Raw genomic sequence first — 20866 nt, forward strand, 5'->3', positions numbered from 1 at the left:
CCTAGTGCCGGTTTGAAGTTCCTGCAGTTTTTACTGTAAAAACGAGTTGGAGCTAGTACCTCCCCATATATATCTATGGAGTGGTGTTTACATCTGAAAATAAACTTTGTGTTCCCAACAAGCTAGGTTAAGGACGGTTTTCACACACACTTATCTCTCAGACCTGAGCATGTGGAGAGACGTTCGTTCATCTAGCACAAAGGGAACTGGTTGCAGGAGAAACTTTTAATCTGCTATCTCAGTCTGTTTCCTAGTGCCGGTTTGTTGTTCCTGCAGTTTTCAATGTAAAACCGAGTTGGAGCTCGTACCTCCCAATATATATGTATGGAGTGGGATTTGCAACTGAAAAGAAATATGTGTTCCCTACAAGCTAGGTAAAGGACGGCTTTCACAGATACCTATTTCTCAGAACTGAGCATGTGGAGAGACGTTCGTTAATCTAGCAAAAATGGAACGGGTTGCAGGAGAAACATTTAACCTGGATACTCAGTCTGTTTCCTAGTGCCGGGTAGATGTTCCTGCAGTTTTCACTGTAAAACTGAGTTGGATCTAGTACCACCCCATATATATGTATGGAGTGGAGTTTGCTTCTGAAAAGAAACTTTGTGTTCCCAACAAGCTAGGTGAAGGACGTCTTTCACACACACTTATCTCTCAGAACTGAGCACGTGGAGAGACGTTCATTCATCTAGCACATACGGAACGGTTTTAGGAGAAAGTATTACTCTGGATTCTCAGTCTGTTTCCTAGTGCCGGTTTGAAGTTCCTGCAGTTTTCACTGTAAAACCGGGTTGGAGCTAGTACATCCCCATATATATGTATGGAGTGGAGTTTGCAACTGAAAAGAAACTTTGTGTTCCCAACAAATTAGGTGAAGAAAGGCTTTCACACTCATTTATCTCTCAGATCTGAGCATTTGGAGAGACGTTCGTTCATCTAACACAAAGGGAACGGGTTACAGGAGAAACTTTTACTCTGGCTTCTCAGTCTGTTTCCTAGTGCCGGTTTGAAGTTCCTGCAGTTTTTACTGTAAAAACGAGTTGGAGCTAGTACCTCCCCATATATATCTATGGAGTGGTGTTTGCATCTGAAAATAAACTTTGTGTTCCCAACAAGCTAGTTTAAGGACGGTTTTCACACACACTTATCTCTCAGACCTGAGCATGTGGAGAGACGTTCGTTCATCTAGCACAAAAGGAACTGGTTGCAGGAGAAACTTTTAATCTGGTATCTCAGTCTGTTTCCTAGTGCCGGTTTTTTGTTCCTGCAGTTTTCAATGTAAAACCGAGTTGGTGCTCGTACCTCCCAATATATATGTATGGAGTGGGTTTTGCAACTGAAAAGAAATATGTGTTCCCTACAAGCTAGGTAAAGGACGGCTTTCACAGATAACTATCTCTCAGAACTGAGCATGTGGAGAGACGTTCGTTAATCTAGCAAAAATGGAACGGGTTGCAGGAGAAACATTTAGCCTGGATACTCAGTCTGTTTCCTAGTGCCGGGTAGATGTTCCTGCAGTTTTCACTGTAAAACTGAGTTGGATCTAGTACCTCCCCATATATATGTATGGAGTGGAGTTTGCTTCTGAATAGAAACTTTGTGTTCCCACAAGCTAGGTGAAGGACGGCTTTCACACACAATTATCTCTCAGAACTGAGCATGTGGAGAGACGTTCATTCATCTAGCACATACGGAACGGTTTGTAGGAGAAAGTATTACTCTGGATTCACAGTCTGTTTCCTAGTGCCGGTTTGAAGTTCCTGCAGTTTTCAATGTAAAACCGTGTTAGAGCTCGTACCTCCCCATATATGTGTATGGAGTAGAGTTTGCAACTGAAAAGAAACTTTGTGTTCCCAACAAGCTAGGTGAAGGACGGCTTTCACACACACTTATCTCTCAGAACTGAGCATGTGGAGAAACGTTCGTTCATCTAGCCCAAAGGGAACGGGATGCAGGGAAAACTTTTACTCTGGTTTCTCAGTCTGTTTCCTACTGCCGGTTTGAATTTTCTGCAGATTTCACTGTAAAATCGAGTTGGAGCTAGTACCTCCCCATATATATTTATGGAGTGGAATTTGCAAGTGAAAAGAATCTTTGGGTTCCCAACATGCTAGTTGAAGGACGGCTTTCACACACACTTATCTCTCAGAACTGAGCATGTGGAGAGACGTTCGTTCATCTAGCACAAAGGGATCGGGTTGCAATAGAATCTTTTACTCTGGTTTCTCAGTCTGTTTCCTAGTACCGGGTGGAAGTTCCTGCAGTTTTCACTGTAAAACCGAGTTGGAGCTAGTACCTCCCCATATATATGTATGGAGTGGAGTTTGCAACTGAAAAGAAACTTTGTGTTCCGAACAATTTAGGTGAAGGACGGTTTTCACACACAAATACCTCTCAGAACTGAGCATGTGGAGAGACGTTCGTTCATCTAGCACAAAGGGATCGGGTTACAGAAAAAACGTTTACTCTGGTATCTCAGTCTGTTTCCTACTGCCGGTTAGGATTTCCTGCAGTTTTCACTGTAAAATCGATTTGGAGCTAGTATCTCCCCTTTTATATTTATGGGGTGGAGTTTGCTACTGAAAAGAAACTTTGTTTTCCCAACAAGCAAGTTGAAGGACAGCTTTCACACACAATTATCTCTCAGAACTTAGCATGTGGAGAGATATTCGTTCATCTAGCACAAAGGGAACGGGTTGCAGGAGAAACTTTTACTCTGGCTTCTCAGTCTGTTTCCTAGTGCCGGTTTGAATTTCCTGCAATTTTCACTGTAAAACCGAGTTGGATCTATTACCTCCCCATATATATGTATGGAGAGGAGTTTGCGACTGAAAAGAAATATGTGTTCCCAACAAGCTTGTTAAAGGACCGCTTTCACACACACTTATCTCTCAGAACTTAGCATGTGGAGAGACATTCGTTCATCTAGCACAAAGGGAACGGGTTGCAGGAGAATATTTTACTCTGGTTTCTCAGTCTGTTTCCTAGTACCGGTTTGAAGTTCCTGCAGTTTTCACGGTAAAACAGATTTGGGGCTAGTACCTACCCATATATAAGTGTGCAGTGGAGTTTGCAAGTGAAAAGTAACTTTGGGTTCCCAACAAATTAGGTGAAGAACGGCTTTCACACTCACTTATCTCTCAGAATTGAGCATGTGGAGAGACGTTCGTTCATCTACCACAAAGGGAACGGGTTGCAGGAGAAACTTTTACTCTGGCTTCTCAGTCTGTTTCCTAGTGCCGGTTTGAAGTTCCTGCAGTTTTTACTGTAAAAACGAGTTGGAGCTAGTACCTCCCCATATATATCTATGGAGTGGTGTTTGCATCTGAAAATAAACTTTGTGTTCCCAACAAGCTAGTTTAAGGACGGTTTTCACACACACTTATCTCTCAGACCTGAGCATGTGGAGAGACGTTCGTTCATCTAGCACAAAAGGAACTGGTTGCAGGAGAAACTTTTAATCTGGTATCTCAGTCTGTTTCCTAGTGCCGGTTTTTTGTTCCTGCAGTTTTCAATGTAAAACCGAGTTGGTGCTCGTACCTCCCAATATATATGTATGGAGTGGGTTTTGCAACTGAAAAGAAATATGTGTTCCCTACAAGCTAGGTAAAGGACGGCTTTCACAGATAACTATCTCTCAGAACTGAGCATGTGGAGAGACGTTCGTTAATCTAGCAAAAATGGAACGGGTTGCAGGAGAAACATTTAGCCTGGATACTCAGTCTGTTTCCTAGTGCCGGGTAGATGTTCCTGCAGTTTTCACTGTAAAACTGAGTTGGATCTAGTACCTCCCCATATATATGTATGGAGTGGAGTTTGCTTCTGAATAGAAACTTTGTGTTCCCACAAGCTAGGTGAAGGACGGCTTTCACACACAATTATCTCTCAGAACTGAGCATGTGGAGAGACGTTCATTCATCTAGCACATACGGAACGGTTTGTAGGAGAAAGTATTACTCTGGATTCACAGTCTGTTTCCTAGTGCCGGTTTGAAGTTCCTGCAGTTTTCAATGTAAAACCGTGTTAGAGCTCGTACCTCCCCATATATGTGTATGGAGTAGAGTTTGCAACTGAAAAGAAACTTTGTGTTCCCAACAAGCTAGGTGAAGGACGGCTTTCACACACACTTATCTCTCAGAACTGAGCATGTGGAGAAACGTTCGTTCATCTAGCCCAAAGGGAACGGGATGCAGGGAAAACTTTTACTCTGGTTTCTCAGTCTGTTTCCTACTGCCGGTTTGAATTTTCTGCAGATTTCACTGTAAAATCGAGTTGGAGCTAGTACCTCCCCATATATATTTATGGAGTGGAATTTGCAAGTGAAAAGAATCTTTGGGTTCCCAACATGCTAGTTGAAGGACGGCTTTCACACACACTTATCTCTCAGAACTGAGCATGTGGAGAGACGTTCGTTCATCTAGCACAAAGGGATCGGGTTGCAATAGAATCTTTTACTCTGGTTTCTCAGTCTGTTTCCTAGTACCGGGTGGAAGTTCCTGCAGTTTTCACTGTAAAACCGAGTTGGAGCTAGTACCTCCCCATATATATGTATGGAGTGGAGTTTGCAACTGAAAAGAAACTTTGTGTTCCGAACAATTTAGGTGAAGGACGGTTTTCACACACAAATACCTCTCAGAACTGAGCATGTGGAGAGACGTTCGTTCATCTAGCACAAAGGGATCGGGTTACAGAAAAAACGTTTACTCTGGTATCTCAGTCTGTTTCCTACTGCCGGTTAGGATTTCCTGCAGTTTTCACTGTAAAATCGATTTGGAGCTAGTATCTCCCCTTTTATATTTATGGGGTGGAGTTTGCTACTGAAAAGAAACTTTGTTTTCCCAACAAGCAAGTTGAAGGACAGCTTTCACACACAATTATCTCTCAGAACTTAGCATGTGGAGAGATATTCGTTCATCTAGCACAAAGGGAACGGGTTGCAGGAGAAACTTTTACTCTGGCTTCTCAGTCTGTTTCCTAGTGCCGGTTTGAATTTCCTGCAATTTTCACTGTAAAACCGAGTTGGATCTATTACCTCCCCATATATATGTATGGAGAGGAGTTTGCGACTGAAAAGAAATATGTGTTCCCAACAAGCTTGTTAAAGGACCGCTTTCACACACACTTATCTCTCAGAACTTAGCATGTGGAGAGACATTCGTTCATCTAGCACAAAGGGAACGGGTTGCAGGAGAATATTTTACTCTGGTTTCTCAGTCTGTTTCCTAGTACCGGTTTGAAGTTCCTGCAGTTTTCACGGTAAAACAGATTTGGGGCTAGTACCTACCCATATATAAGTGTGCAGTGGAGTTTGCAAGTGAAAAGTAACTTTGGGTTCCCAACAAATTAGGTGAAGAACGGCTTTCACACTCACTTATCTCTCAGAACTGAGCATGTGGAGAGACGTTCGTTCATCTACCACAAAGGGAACGGGTTGCAGGAGGAACTTTTACTCTGGTTTCTCAGTCTGTTTCCTACTGCCGGAATTAAGTTCCTGCAGTTTCACTGTAAATCCGTGTTGGAACTCGTACCTCCCAATATATATATGTATGGAATGGAGTTTGCAAATGAAAAGAAACTTTGTGTTCCCAACAAGCTAGGTGAAGGGCTGCTTTCACACACTCTTATCTCTCAGAACTGAGCATGTGGGAGACGTTCGTTCATCTAGCACAAAGGGAACGGTTGGAAGGAGAAACTTTTACTCTTGATTCTCAGTCTGTTTCCTAGTGCCGGTTTGAAGTTCCTGCAGTTTTCACTGTAAAACCGTGTTGGAGCTAGTACCTCCACATATAAATGTATGGAGTGGAGTTTGCAAGTGAAAAGAAACTTTGGGTTCCCAACAAGCTACGTGAAGGACGGCTTTCACACACACTTTTCTCTCAGAACTGAGCATGTGGAGAGACGTTCGTTCATCTAGCAAAAAGGGAACGGTTTGCAGGAGAAACTTTTACTCTGGTTTCTCAGTCTGTTTCCTAGTGACGGTTTGATGTTCCTGCAGATTGCACTGTAAAACCGAGTTGGAGCTAGTACATCCCCATGTATATGTATGGAGTGGAGTTTGCAACAGAAAAGAAACTTTGTGTTCCCAACAAGCTAGGTGAAGGACTGCTTTCACACACACTTATCTCTCAGAACTGAGCATGTGGAGAGACGTTCGTTCATCTAGCACAAAGGGAATGCTTTGCAGGAGAAATTTTTCTCTTGATTCTCAGTCTGTTTCCTAGTGCCGGTTTGAAGTTCCTGCAGTTTTCACTGTGAAACGAGTTGGAGCTAGTACCTCCCCATATATATCTATGGAGTGGAGATTGCATATGAAAATAAACTTTGTGTTCCCAAGAAGCTAGGTAAAGGACGGCTTTCACACACAATTATCTCTCAGAACTGAGCATGTGGAGAGAATTTCGTTCATCTAGCACAAAGGGAACGGGTTGCAGGAAAAACTTTTACTCTGGGTTCTCAGTCTTTTTCCTACTGCCGGTTTGAAGTTCCTGCCGTTTTCACTGTAAAACCGAGTTGGAGCTAGTACCTACCCATATATATGTATGGAGAGGGGTTTGCTACTGAAAAGAAACTTTGTGTTCCCAACAAGCTAGGTGAAGGACGGCTTTCACACACAATTATCTCTCAGAACTGAGCATGTGGAGAGACGTTCGTTCATCTAGCACAAAGGGAACGGGTTGCAGGAGAAACTTTTACTCTGGTTTCTCAGTCTGTTTCCTACTGCCGGTTTGATGTTCCTGCAGTTTTCTCTGTAAAACCGATTTGGAGCTAGTACCACCCCATATATATGTATGGAGTGGAGTTTGCAAATGAAAAGAAACTTTGTGTTCCCAACAAGCTAGCTGAAGGACGGCTTTCACACACACTTATCTCTCAGAACTGAGCATGTGGAGAGACGTTCGTTCATCTAGCACAAAGGAAACGGTTTGCAGGGAAAGTTTTACTCTAGATTCTCAGTGTGTTTCCTAGTGCCGGTTTGAATTTCCTGCAGTTTTCACTGTAAAACAGAGTTGGAGCTAGTACATCCCCATATATATGTATGGAGTGGAGTATTCAACTGAAAAGAAACTTTGTGTTCCCAACAAATTAGGTGAAGAACGGCTTTCACACTCACTTATCTCTCAGAACTGAGCATGTGGAGAGACGATCGTTCATCCAGCACAAAGGGAACGGTTTGCAGGAGAAAAGTTTACTCTGGTTTCTCAGTCTGTTTCCTAGTGACGGTTTGATGTTCCTGCAGATTGCACTGTAAAACCGAGTTGGAGCTAGTACATCCCCATATATATGTTTGGAGTGGAGTTTGCAAGTGAAAAGAAACTTTGTGTTCCCAACAAGCTAGGTGAAGGACTGCTTTCACACACACTTATCTCTCAGAACTGAGCATGTGGAGAGACGTTCGTTCATCTAGCACAAAGGGAATGCTTTGCAGGAGAAATTTTACTCTTGATTCTCTATCTGTTTCCTAGTGCCTGTTTGAAGTTCCTTCAGTTTTCACTGTAAAACGAGTTGGAGCTAGTACCTCCCCATATATATCTATGGTGTGGAGATTGCATATGAAAATAAACTTTGTGTTCCCAACAAGCTAGGTGAAGGACGGCTTTCACACACACTTAACTCTCAGAACTGAGCATGTGGAGAGACGTTCGTTCATCTAGCAAAAAGTGAACGGTTTGCAGGAGAAACTTTTTCTCTGCATTGTCAGTCTGTTTCCTTGTGCCGGTTTGAAGTTCCTGCAGTTTTCACTGTAAAACCGAGTTGGGGCTAGTACCTCCCCATATATATGTATGGAGTGGAGTTTGCTACTGAAAAGAAACTTTGTGTACCCAACAAGTTAATGAAGGACGGCTTTCAAACACACATATCTCTCAGAACTGAGCATGTGGAGAGACGTTCGTTCATCTAGCACAAAGGGAGCGGTTTGCATGAGAAACTTTTACTCTGGCTTCTCAGTCTGTTTCTTAGTGCCGGTTTGAAGTTCCTGCAGTTTTCAGTGTAAAACCGAGTTGGAGCTAGTACCTCCTCATATATATCTATGGAATGGAGTTTGCATCTGAAAATAAACTTTGTGATCCCAACAAGCTATTTTAAGGACGGCTTTCACACAATCTTATCTCTCAGAAGTGAGCATGTTGAGAGACTTTCGTTCATCTAGCACAAAGGGAACGTGTTGCAGGGAAACTTTTACTCTGGTTTCTAAGTCTGATTCCTAGTGCCGGTTTGAAGTTCCGGCATTTATCACTGTAAAACTGAGTTTGAGCTAGTACCTCCCCATATATATGTATGGAGTGGAGTTTGCATCTGAAAAGAAACTTTGTGTTCCCAACAAGATAGGTTAAGGACGGCTTTCACACACACTTATCTCTCAAAAATGAGCATGTGGAGAGACTTTCGTTCATCTAGCACAAAGGAAACGGGTTGCAGGAAAAACTTTTACTCTGGTATCTCAGTCTGTTTCCTACTGCCGGTTTGGAGTTCCTGCAGTTTTCACTGTAAAATCGAGTTGGAGCTAGTACCTCCCCATATATATGTATGGAGTGGAGTTTGCTCCTAAAAAGAAAGTTTGTGTTCCCAACAAGCTAGGTTAAGGACGGCTTTCACACACAATTATCTCTCAGAACTGAGCATGTGGAGAGACGTTCGTTCATCTAGCACAAAGGAACGGTTTGCATCAGAAACTTTTACTCTGGATTCTCAGTCTGTTTCCTAGTGCCGGTTTGAACTTCCTGCAGTTTTCACTGTAAAACCGAGTTGGAGCTAGTACCTCCCCATATACATGTATGGAGTGGATATTGCAACTGAAAAGAAATATGTGTTCCAAACAAGCTAGGTAAAGGACGGCTTTCACACACAATTTTCCCTCAGAAGTTAGCATGTGTAGAGACTTTCGTTCAACTTGCACAAAGGGAACGGTTTGCAGTAGAAACTTTTACTCTGGTTTCTCAGTCTGTTTCCTAGTACCGGGTTGAAGTTCCTGCATTTTTCACTGTAAAACCGAGTTGGAGCTAGTACTTCCTCATATATATGTATGGAGTGGAGTTTGCAAGGCAAAAGAAACTTTGTGTTCCCAACAAGCTAGGTGAAGAACGGCATTCACAGACACTTATCTCTCAGAATTGAGCATGTGGAGAGACGTTCGTTCATCTAGCACAAAGGGAACAGTTTGCACGAGAAAATTTTACTCTGGTTTCTCAGTCTGTTTCTTACTGCCGGTAAGAATTTCCTGCAGTTTTCACTGTAAAACCGAGTTGGAGCTAGTAACTCCCCATATATATGTATGGGGTGGAGTTTGCAAGTGAAAAGAAACTTTGGGTTCCCAACAAGCTAGGTGAAGGATGGCTTTCACACACACTTATCTCTCAGAACTGAGCATGTGGAGAGACGTTCGTTCATCTAGCACAAAGGGAACGGTTTGCAGGAGAAACTTTTACTCTGGTTTCTCAGTCTGTTTCCTAGTGCCGGTTTGATGTTCCTGGAGTTTGCACTGTAAAACCGATTTGGAGGTAGTACATCCCCATATATATGTATAGAGTGGAGTTTGCAACTGAAAAGAAACTTTGTGTTCCCAACAAGCTAGGTGAAGGATGGCTTTCACACACACTTATCTCTCAGAACTGAGCATGTGGAGAGACTTTCGTTCATCTAGCACAAAGGGAAGGGTTTGCAGGAGAAACTTTTACACTGGATTCTAAGTCTGTTTCCTAGTGCCGGTTTGAAGTTCCTGCAGTTTTCACTGTAAAATCGAGTTGGAGCTAGTACCACCCCATATATATCTATGGAATGGGGTTTGCATCTGAAAATAAACTTTGTGATCCCAACAAGCTAGTTTAAGGACGGCTTTCACACACACTTATCTCTCAGAAGTGAGCATGTGGAGAGACTTTCGTTCATCTATCACAAAGGGAATGGGTTGCAGGAAAAATTTTACTCTGGTTTCTCAGTCTGTTTCCTACTGCCGGTTAGAAGTTCCTGCAGTTTTCACTGTAAAACAGAGTTGGAGCTAGTACCTCACCATATATATGTATGGATTGGAGTTGGCTACTGAAAAGTAACTTTGTGTTCCCAACAAGCTAGGTGAAGGACGGCTTTCACACACACTTTTCTCTCAGAACTGAGCATGTGGAGAGACGTTCGTTCATCTAGCACAAAGGGAACGGGTTGCAGGAAAAACGTTTACTCTGGTTTCTCAGTCTGTTTCTTACTGCCGGTTTGAAGTTCCTGCAGTTTTCACTGTAATCCCGAGTTGGAGCTAGTACCTAACCATATGAAATTATGCCATGGAGTTTGCAAGTGTATAGAATCTTTGGGTTCCCAAAAAGCAAGGTGAATGGCGGCTTCCACACACACTTATCTCTCAGAACTGAGCATGTGGAGAGACTTTCGTTCATCTAGCACAAAGGGAACGGGTTGCAGGGAAAACTTTTACTCTTTTTTCTCAGTCTGTTTCCTACTGCCGGTTTGAAGTTCCTGCAATTTTCACTGTAAAACCGAGTTGGAGCTAGTACCTCCCCATATATATGTATGGAGTGGAAATTGCAAGTGAAAAGAAACATTGTGTTCCCAACAAGCTAGTTGAAGGACGGCTTTCACACACACTTATCTCTCAGAAATGAGCATGTGGAGAGACGTCGTTCATCTAGCACAAAGGGAACGGGTTGCAGGAGAATCTTTTACTCTGATTTCTCAGTCTGTTTCCTACTGCCGTTTTGAAGTTCCTGCAGTTTTCACTGTAAAATCGAGTTGGAGCTAGTACCACACCATATATATCTATGGAATGGGTTTTGCATCTGAAAATAAACTTTGTGATCCCAACAAGCTAGTTTAAGGACGGCTTTCACACACACTTATCTCTCAGAAGTGAGCATGTGGAGAGACTTTCGTTCATCTATCACAAAGGGAACGGGTTGCAGGAAAAACTTTTACTCTGGTTTCTCAGTCTGTTTCCTACTGCCGGTTAGAAGTTCCTGCAGTTTTCACTGTAAAACAGAGTTGGAGCTAGTACCTCCCCATATATATGTATGGATTGGAGTTGGCTACTGAAAAGTAACTTTGTGTTCCCAACAAGCTAGGTGAAGGACGGCTTTCACACACACTTATCTATCAGAACTGAGCATGTGGAGAGAGGTTCGTTCATCTAGCACAAAGGGAATGGGTTGCAGGAAAAACTTTTACTCTGGTTTCTCAGTCTGTTTCCTACTACCGGTTTGAAGTTCCTGCAGTTTTCACTGTAAAACCGAGTTGGAGCTAGTACCTCCCCATATATATGTATGGAGTGGAAATTGCAAGTGAAAAGAAACATTGTGTTCCCAACAAGCTAGGTGAAGGACGGCTTTCACACACACTTATCCCTCAGAAATGAGCATGTGGAGAGACGTCGTTCATCTAGCACAAAGGGAACGGGTTGAAGGAGAATCTTTTACTCTGATTTCTCAGTCTGTTTCCTACTGCCGTTTTGAAGTTCCTGCAGTTTTCACTGTAAAACCGATTTGGAGCTAGAACCTCCCCATATATATGTATGCAGTGGAGTTTGCAACTGAAAAGAAACTTTGTGTTCCCAACAAGCTAGGTGAAGGACGGATTTCAGTCACACTATTCTCTCAGAACTGAGCATGTGGAGAGACGTTCTTTCATCTAGCACAAAGGGAATGGGTTGCAGGGGAAAATTTTACCCTGGATTCTCAGTCAGTTTCCTAGTGCCGGTTTGAAGTTCCTGCAGTTTTCAGTGTAAAACCGAGTTGGTGCTTGTACCTCCCCATATGTATGTATGGAGTGGAGTTTGCAAGTGAAAAGAAACTTTGTGTTCCCAACAAGCAAGTTGAAGGACGGCTTTCACACACACATATCTCTCAGAACTGAGCATGTGGAGAGACGTTCGTTCATCTAGCACAAATGGAACGGGTTGAAGGAGAATCTTTACTCTATATTCTCAGTCTGTTTCCTAGTGCCGTTTTTAAGTTCCTGCAGTTTTCACTGTAAAACCGTGTTGGAGCTAGTACCTCCCCATATATATCTATGGAGTAGAGTTTGCATCTGAAAATAAACTTTGTGTTCCCAACAAGCTAGGTGAAGGACGGCTTTCACACATACTTATCTCTCAGAACTGAGCATGTGGAGAGAAGTTCATTCATGTAGCACAAAGGAAACGGGTTGCAGGACAATGTTTTACTATGGATCCTCAGTGTGTTTCCTAGTGCCGCTTTGAATTTCCTGCAGTATTCACTGTAAAACCGTGTTGGAGCTATTACCTACCCATATATATGTATGGAGAGAAGTTTGAAAGTGAAAAGAAACTTTGGGTTCCCAACAAGCTAGGTGAAGGCCTGCTTTCACACACACTTATCTCTCAGAACTTAGCATGTGGAGAGACGTTCGTTCATCTAGCACAAAGGGAACGGTTTGCAGGAGAAACTTTTACTCTGGTTTCTCAGTCTGTTTCCTAGTGCCGGTTTGATGTTCCTGCAGTTTGCAATGTAAAACCGAGTTGGAGCTAGTACATCCCCATATATATGTATGGAGTGGTGTTTGCAACTGAAAAGAATCTTTGTGTTCCCAACAAGCTAGGTGAAGAACTGCTTTCACACACACTTATCTCTCAGAACTGAGCATGTGGAGAGACTTCGTTCATCTAGCACAAATGGAAGGGTTTGCAGGAGAAACTTTTACTCTGGATTCTAAGACTGTTTCCTAGTGCTGGTTTGAAGTTCCTGCAGTTTTCACTGTAAAATCGAGTTGGAGCTAGTACCACCCCATATATATGTATGGATTGGAGTTGGCTAATGAAAAGTAACTTTCTGTTCCCAACAAGCTAGGTGAAGGACGGCTTTCACACACAATTATCTCTCAGAAGTGAGCATGTGGAGAGACGATCGTTCATCTAGCACAAAGGGAACGGTTGCAGGAAAACTTTTACTCTGGTTTCTCAGTCTGTTTCCTACTGCCGGTTTGAAGTTCCTGCAGTTTTCACTGTAAAACCGAGTTGGAGCTAGTACCTAACCATATGAAATTATGCAGTGGAGTTTGCAAGTGAAAAGAATCTTTGGGTTCCCAAAAAGCAAGGTGAATGGCGGCTTCCACACACACTTATCTCTCAGAACTGAGCATGTGGAGAGACGTTCGTTCATCTAGCACAAAGGGAACGGGTTGCAGGGAAAACTTTTACTCTTTTTTCTCAGTCTGTTTCCTACTGCCGGTTTGAAGTTCCTGCAATTTTCACTGTAAAACAGAGTTGGAGCTAGTACCTCCCCATATATATGTATGGAGTGGAAATTGAAAGTGAAAAGAAACATTGTGTTCCCAACAAGCTAGGTGAAGGACGGCTTTCACACACACTTATCTCTCAGAAATGAGCATGTGGAGAGACGTTCTTTCATCTAGCACAAAGGGAATGGGTTGTAGGAGAAAATTTTACCCTGGATTCTCAGTCAGTTTCCTAGTGCCAGTTTGAAGTTCCTGCAGTTTTCACTGTAAAACCGAGTTGGTGCTTGTACCTCCCCATATATATGTATGGAGTGGAGTTTGCAAGTGAAAAGAAACTTTGTGTTCCCAACAAGCAAGGTGAAGGACGGCTTTCACACACACTTAACTCTCAGAACTGAGCATGTGGAGAGACGTTCGTTCATCTAGCACAAATGGAACGGGTTGCAGGAGAATCTTTACTCTATATTCTCAGTCTGTTTCCTAGTGCCGTTTTTAAGTTCCTGCAGTTTTCACTGTTAAACCGTGTTGGAGCTAGTACCTCCCCATATATATCTATGGAGTAGAGTTTGCATCTGAAAATAAACTTTGTGTTCTCAACAAGCTAGGTGAAGGACGGCTTTCACACATACTTATCTCTCAGAAATGAGCATGTGGAGAGAAGTTCATTCATGTAGCACAAAGGAAACGGGTGGCAGGAGAAAGTTTTACTATGGATTCTCAGTGTGTTTCCTAGTGCCGGTTTGAATTTCCTGCAGTTCTCACTGTAAAACCGTGTTGGAGCTATTACCTACCCATATATATGTATGGAGAGGAGTTTGCTAGTGAAAAGAAACTTTGGGTTCCCAACAAGCTAGGTGAAGGCCTGCTTTCACACACACTTATCTCTCAGAACTTAGCATGTGGAGAGACGTTCGTTCATCTAGCACAAAGGGAACGGTTTGCAGGAAAAACTTTTACTCTGGTTTCTCAGTCTGTTTCCTAGTGCCGGTTTGATGTTCCTGCAGTTTGCAATGTAAAACCGAGTTGGAGCTAGTACCTACCCATATATATGTATGGAGAGGAGTTTGCTAGTGAAAAGAAACTTTGGGTTCCCAACAAGCTAGGTGAAGGCCTTCTTTCACACACACTTATCTCTCATAACTGAGCATGTGGAGAGACGTCGTTCATCTAGCACAAAATGAACGGGTTGCAGGAAAATCTTTTACTCTGGATTCTCAGTCTTTTTCCTACTGCCGGGTTGAAGTTCCTGCAGTTTTCACTGTAAAACCGAGTTGGAGCTAGAACCTCCCCATATATAGGTATGGAGTGGAGTTTGCAACTGAGAAGAAAATTTGTGTTCCCAACAAGCTAGGTGAAGGACGGATTTCACACACAGATATCTCTCAGAACTGAGCATGTGGAGAGACCTTCTTTCATCTAGCACAAAGGGAATGGGTTGCAGGGGAAAATTTTACCCTGGATTCTCAGTCTGTTTCCTAGTGCCAGTTTGAAGTTCCTGCAGTTTTCACTGTAAAACCGTGTTGGTGCTAGTATCTCCCCATATATATGTATGGAGTGGAGTTTGAAAGTGAGAAGAAACTTTGTGTTCCCAACAAGCAAGGTGAAGGACGGCTTTCACACACACTTATATCTCAGAACTGAGCATGTGGGGAGACGTTCATTCATCTAGCACAAAGGGAACGGTTTGCAGGAGAAAATTTTACTCTGGATTCACAGTCTGTTTCCTAGTGCCGGTTTGAAGTTCCTGCAGTTTTCACTGTAAACCGAGTTGGACTTTTTACCTCCCCATATATATTTTTGGAGTGGAGTTTGCATCTGAAAAGAAACTTTGATTTCTCAACAACATAGGTGAAGGACGGCTTTCACACACACTTATCTCTCAGATATGAGCATGTGGAGAGACGTTCGTTCATCTAGCACAAAGGGAACGGTTTGCAGGAAAAACTTTTACTCTGGTTTCTCAGTCTGTTTCCTAGTGCCGGTTTGATGTTCCTGCAGTTTGCAATGTAAAACCGAGTTGGAGCTAGTACATCCCCTTATATATGTATGGATTGGAGTTTGCAACTTAAAAGAAACTTTGTGTTCCCAACAAGCTAGGTGAAGGAATGCTTTCACACACACTTATCTCTCAGAACTGAGCATGTGGAGAGACTTTCGTTCATCGAGCACAAATGGAAGGGTTTGCAGGAGAAACTTTTACTCTGGATTCTAAGTCTGTTTCCTAGTGCTGGTTTGAAGTTCCTGCAGTTTTCACTGTAAAATCGAGTTGGAGCTAGTACCACCCCATATATATCTATGGAATGGGGTTTGCATCTGAAAATAAACTTTGTGATCCCAAGAAGCTAGTTTAAGGACGGCTTTCACACACACTTATCTCTCAGAAGTGAGCATGTGGAGAGACTTTCGTTCATCTAGCACAAAGGGAACGGGTTGCAGGAAAAACTTTTACTCTGGTTTCTCAGTCTGTTTCCTACTGCCGGTTAGAAGTTTCTGCAGTTTTCACTGTAAAAACGTTTTGGAGCTAATACCTCCCCATATATATGTATGGAGTGGAGTTTGCAAGTGAAAAGAAACTTTGTGTTCCCAACAAGCTAGGTGAAGGACGGCTTTCACACACACTTTTCTCTCAGAACTGAGCATGTGGGGAGAAGTTCATTCATCTAGCACAAAGGGAACGGGTTGCAGGAGAAAATTTTACTCTGGATTCTCAGTCTGTTTCCTAGTGCCTGTTTGAAGTTCCTGCAGTTTTCACTGTAAAACCGTGTTGGAGCTAGAACCTCCCCATATGTATTTATGGAGTGAAGTTTGCATCTGAAAAGAAACTTTGTGTTCCCAACAAGATAGTTGAAGGACGGCTTTCAAACACACTTACCTCTCAGAACTGAGCATGTGGAGAGACGTTCGTTCATCTAGCACAAATGGAACGGGTTGCAGGAGAAACTTTTACTCTGGTTTCTCAGTCTGTTTCCTACTGCTTTTATGAAGTTCCTGCAGTTTTCTCTGTAAAACCGTGTTGGACATAGTACCTTCCCATATATATGTATGAAGTGGAGTTTGCAACTGAAAAGAATCTTTGTGTTCCCATCAAGTAAGGTGTACAACGGCTTTCACACACAATTATCTCTCAGAACTATGTGGGTAGACGTTCGTTCATCTAGCACAAAGGGAACGGGTTGCAGGAGAATCTAACACTCTGGTTTCTCAGTTTGTTTCCTACTGCTGTTATGAAGTTCCTGCAGTTTTCACTGTAAAACAGTGTTGGACATAGTACCTCCCCATATATATGTATGGATTGGAGATTGCAAGTGAAAAGAAACTTTGGAGTAACAACAAGATAGGTGAAGGACGGCTTTCACACACACTTATCTCTCAGAACTGAGCATGTGGAGAGAAGTTCGTTCATCTAGCACAAAGGGAACAGTTTGCAGGAGAAACTTTTACCCTCGTCTCTCAGTCTGTTTCCTATTGCCGGGTTGAAGTTCCTGCAGTTTTCACTGTAAAGCCGAGTTGGTGCTAGTACCTACCCATATATATGTATGGAGTGGAGTTTGCAAGTGAAAAGAAAATTTGTGTTCCCAACAAGCAAGGTGAAGGACGGCTTTCACACACACTTATCTCTCAGAACTGAGCATGTGGAGAGACGTTCGTTCTTCTAGCACAAAGGGAACAGTTTGCAGGAGAAACTTTTACTCTAGTTTCTCAGTCTGTTTCCTAGTGTCAGTTTGAAGTTCCTGCAGTTTTCACGGTAAAACCGAGTTGGAGCTAGTACCTACCCATATATATGTATGGAGTGGAGTTAGCAAGTGAAAAGAAACTTGGTGTTCCCAACAAGCTAGGTGAAGTACGGCTTTCACACACACTTATCTCTCAGAACTGAGAATGTGGAGAGACGTTCGTTCATCTAGCACAAAGGGAACGGGTTGCATTAGAAACTTTTACCCTGGTTTCTCAGTCTGTTTCCTAGTGCCGGTTTGAAGTTCCTACAGTTTTCACTATAAAACCGAGTTGGAGCTAGTTCCTCCCCATATATATGTATGGAGTGGAGTTTGCAACTGAAAAGAAACTTTGTGTTCCCAACCAGCTAGGTGAAGGACGGCTTACATACACACTTGTCTCTCAGAACTGAGCATGTGGAGAGACTTTCGTTCATCTAGCACAAAGTGAACGGGTTACAGGAGAAACTTTTACTCTGGATTCTCAGTCTGTTTCCTAGTGCCGCGTTGAAGTTCCTGCAGTTTTCACTGTAAACCGAGTTGGAGCTTGTACCTCCTCATATATATGTATGGAATGGAGTTTGAAAGTGAAAAGAAACTTTGGTTTCCAACAAACAAGATGAAGGATGGCTTTCACACACACTTTTCTCTCAGAACTGAGCATGTGGAGAGACGTTCGTTCATCTAGCACAAAGGGAACGAGTTGCAGGAGAAACTTTTACTCTGGTTTCTCAGTCTGTTTCCTAGTGCCGGTTTGAAGTTCCTGCAGATTTCACTGTAAAACCGATTTGGAGCTAGTAGCTACCCATATATATGTATGGAGTGGAGTTTGCAAGTGAAAAGAAACTTTGGGTTCCAAACAAGCTAGGTGAAGTACAGCTTTCACACACACTTATCTCTCAGAACTGAGCATGTGGAGTGACGTTCGTTTATCTAGCACAAAGGGAACGGGTTGCAGGAGAAACTTTTACTCTGGGATCTCAGTCTGTTTCCTAGTGCCGTTTTGACGTTCGTGCAGTTTTCACTGTAAAAAAGAGTTGGAGCTAATACCACCCCATATATATGTATGGAGTGGAGTTTGCAACTGAAATAAACTTTGTGTTCCCAACAAGCTAGGTTATGGACGGCTTTCACACGCACTTATCTCTCAGACCTGAGCATGTGGAGAGACGTTCGTTCATCTAGCACTAAGGGAACGGGCTGCAGGAGAAACTTTTACTCTGGTATCTCAGGTTGTTTCCTAGTGCTGGTTTGAAATTCCTGCAGTTTTCACTGTAAAACCGAGTTGGAGCTAGTACCTCCCAGTATATATGTATGAAGTTGGGTTTGCAACTGAAAAGAAACTTTGTGTTCGCAACAAGCTATGTGATGGATGGCTTTCACACACACTTATATCTCAGAACTGATCACGTGGAGAGACGTTCGTTCATCTAGCACAGCGGGAACGGGTTGCAGGGGAAACTTTTACTCTTGTTTCTCAGTGAGTTTCCTAGTGCCGGTTTTAATTTCCTGCTGTTTTCACTGTAAATCCGATATGGAGCTAGTACATCCCCATATACATATATGGGGTGGAGTTTGCAACTGAAAAGAAACTTTGTGTTCCCAGCAATCTAGGTGAAGGACGGCTTTCACACACACTTATCTCTCAGAACTGAGCATGTGGAGAGACTTTCGTTCACCTAGCACAATGGGAACGGGTTGCAGTAGGAACTTTTACTCTGGATTCTCAGTCTTTTTCCTAGTGCCGGTTTGAAGTTCCCGCATTAATCACTGTAAAACCGAGTTGGAGCTTGTACCTCCCCATATATATGTATGGAGTGGAGTTTGCAACTGAAAAGAAACTTTGTGTTCCCAACAAGCTAGGTGAAGGACGGCTTTCACACACACATATCTCTCAGATCTGAGCATGTGGAGAGACGTCGTTCATCTAGCACAAAATGAACGGGTTGCAGGAAAAACTTTTACTCTGGATTCTCAGTCTTTTTCCCACTGCCGGTTTGAAGTTCCTGCAGTTTTCACTGTAAATCCGAGTTGGAGCTAGAACCTCCCCATATATATGTATGGAGTGGAGTTTGCAACTGAAAAGAAAATTTGTGTTCCCAACAAGCTAGGTGAAGCACGGATTTCACACACATTTATCTCTCAGAACTGAGCATGTGGAGAGAAGTTCTTTCATCTAGCACAAAGGGAATGGGTTGCAGGAGAAAATTTTACCCTGGATTCTCAGTCTGTTTCCTAGTGCCAGTTTGAAGTTCCTGCAGTCTTCACTGTAAAACCGAGTTGGTGCTAGTATCTCCCCATATATATGTATGGAGTGGAGTTTGCAAGTGAAAAGAAACTTTGTGTTCCCAACAAGCAAGCTGAAGGACGGCTTTCACACACACTTATCTCTCAGAACTGAGCATGTGGAGAGACGTTCATTCATCTAGCACAAAGGGAACGGTTTGCAGGAGAAAGTTTTACTCTGGATTCACAGTCTGTTTCCTAGTGCCGGTTTGAAGTTCCTGCAGTTTTCACTGTAAACCGAGTTGGACTTTTTACCTCCCCATATATATTTTTGGAGTGGAGTTTGCATCTGAAAAGAAACTTTGAGTTCTCAACAAGATAGGTGAAGGACGGCTTTCACACACACTTATCTCTCAGATCTGAGCATGTGGAGAGACGTTCGTTCATCTAGCACAAAGGGAACGGTTTGCAGGAAAAACTTTTACTCTGGTTTCTCAGTCTGTTTCCTAGTGCCGGTTTGATGTTCCTGCAGTTTGCAATGTAAAACCGATTTGGAGCTAGTACATCCCCATATATATGTATGGAGTGGAGTTTGCAACTTAAAAGAATCTTTGTGTTCCCAACAAGCTAGGTGAAGGACTGCTTTCACACACACTTATCTCTCAGAACTGAGCATGTGGAGAGACTTTCGTTCATCTAGCACAAATGGAAGGGTTTGCAGAGGAAACTTTTACTCTGGATTCTAAGTCTGTTTCCTAGTGCTGGTTTGAAGTTCCTGCAGTTTTCACTGTAAAATCGAGTTTTAGCTAGTACCACCCCATATATATCTATGGAATGGGGTTTGCATCGGAAAATAAACTTTGTGATCCCAAGAAGCTAGTTTAAGGACGGCTTTCACACACACTTATCTCTCAGAAGTGAGCATGTGGAGAGACTTTCGTTCATCTAGCACAAAGGGAACGGGTTGCAGGAAAAACTTTTACTCTGGTTTCTCAGTCTGTTTCCTACTGCCAGTTAGAAGTTCCTGCAGTTTTCACTGTAAAACAGAGTTGGAGCTAGTACCTCCTCATATATATGTATGGATTGGAGTTGGCTACTGAAAAGAAACTTTGTGTTCCCAACAAGCTAGGTGAAGGACGGCTTTCACACACACTTATCTCTCAGAACTGAGCATGTGGAGAGACGTTCGTTCATCTAGCACAAAGGGAACGGGTTGCAGGAAAAACTTTTACTCTGGTTTCTCAGTCTGTTTCCTACTGCCGTTTTGAAGTTCCTGCAGTTTTCACTGTAAATCCGAGTTGGAGCTAGTACCTAACCATATGAAATTATGCAGTGGAGTTTGCAAGTGAAAAGAATCTTTGGGTTCCCAAAAAGCAAGGTGAATGGCGGCTTCCACACACACTTATCTCTCAGAACTGAGCATGTGGACAGACGTTCGTTCATCTAGCACAAAGGGAACGGGTTGCAGGGAAAAATTTTACTCTTTTTTCTCAGTCTGTTTCCTACTGCCGGTTTGAAGTTCCTGCAATTTTCACTGTAAAACAGAGTTGGAGCTAGTACCTCCCCATATATATGTATGGAGTGGAAATTGCAAGTGAAAAGAAACATTGTGTTCCCAACAAGCTAGGTGAAGGACGGCTTTCACACACACTTATCTCTCAGAAATGAGCATGTGGAGAGATGTCGTTCATCTAGGACAAAGGGAACGGGTTGCAGGAGAATCTTTTACTCTGATT

Source organism: Camelus dromedarius, unplaced genomic scaffold, assembly GCF_036321535.1.
Source record: "Camelus dromedarius isolate mCamDro1 unplaced genomic scaffold, mCamDro1.pat HAP1_SCAFFOLD_186, whole genome shotgun sequence".
Taxonomy (NCBI): domain Eukaryota; kingdom Metazoa; phylum Chordata; class Mammalia; order Artiodactyla; family Camelidae; genus Camelus; species Camelus dromedarius.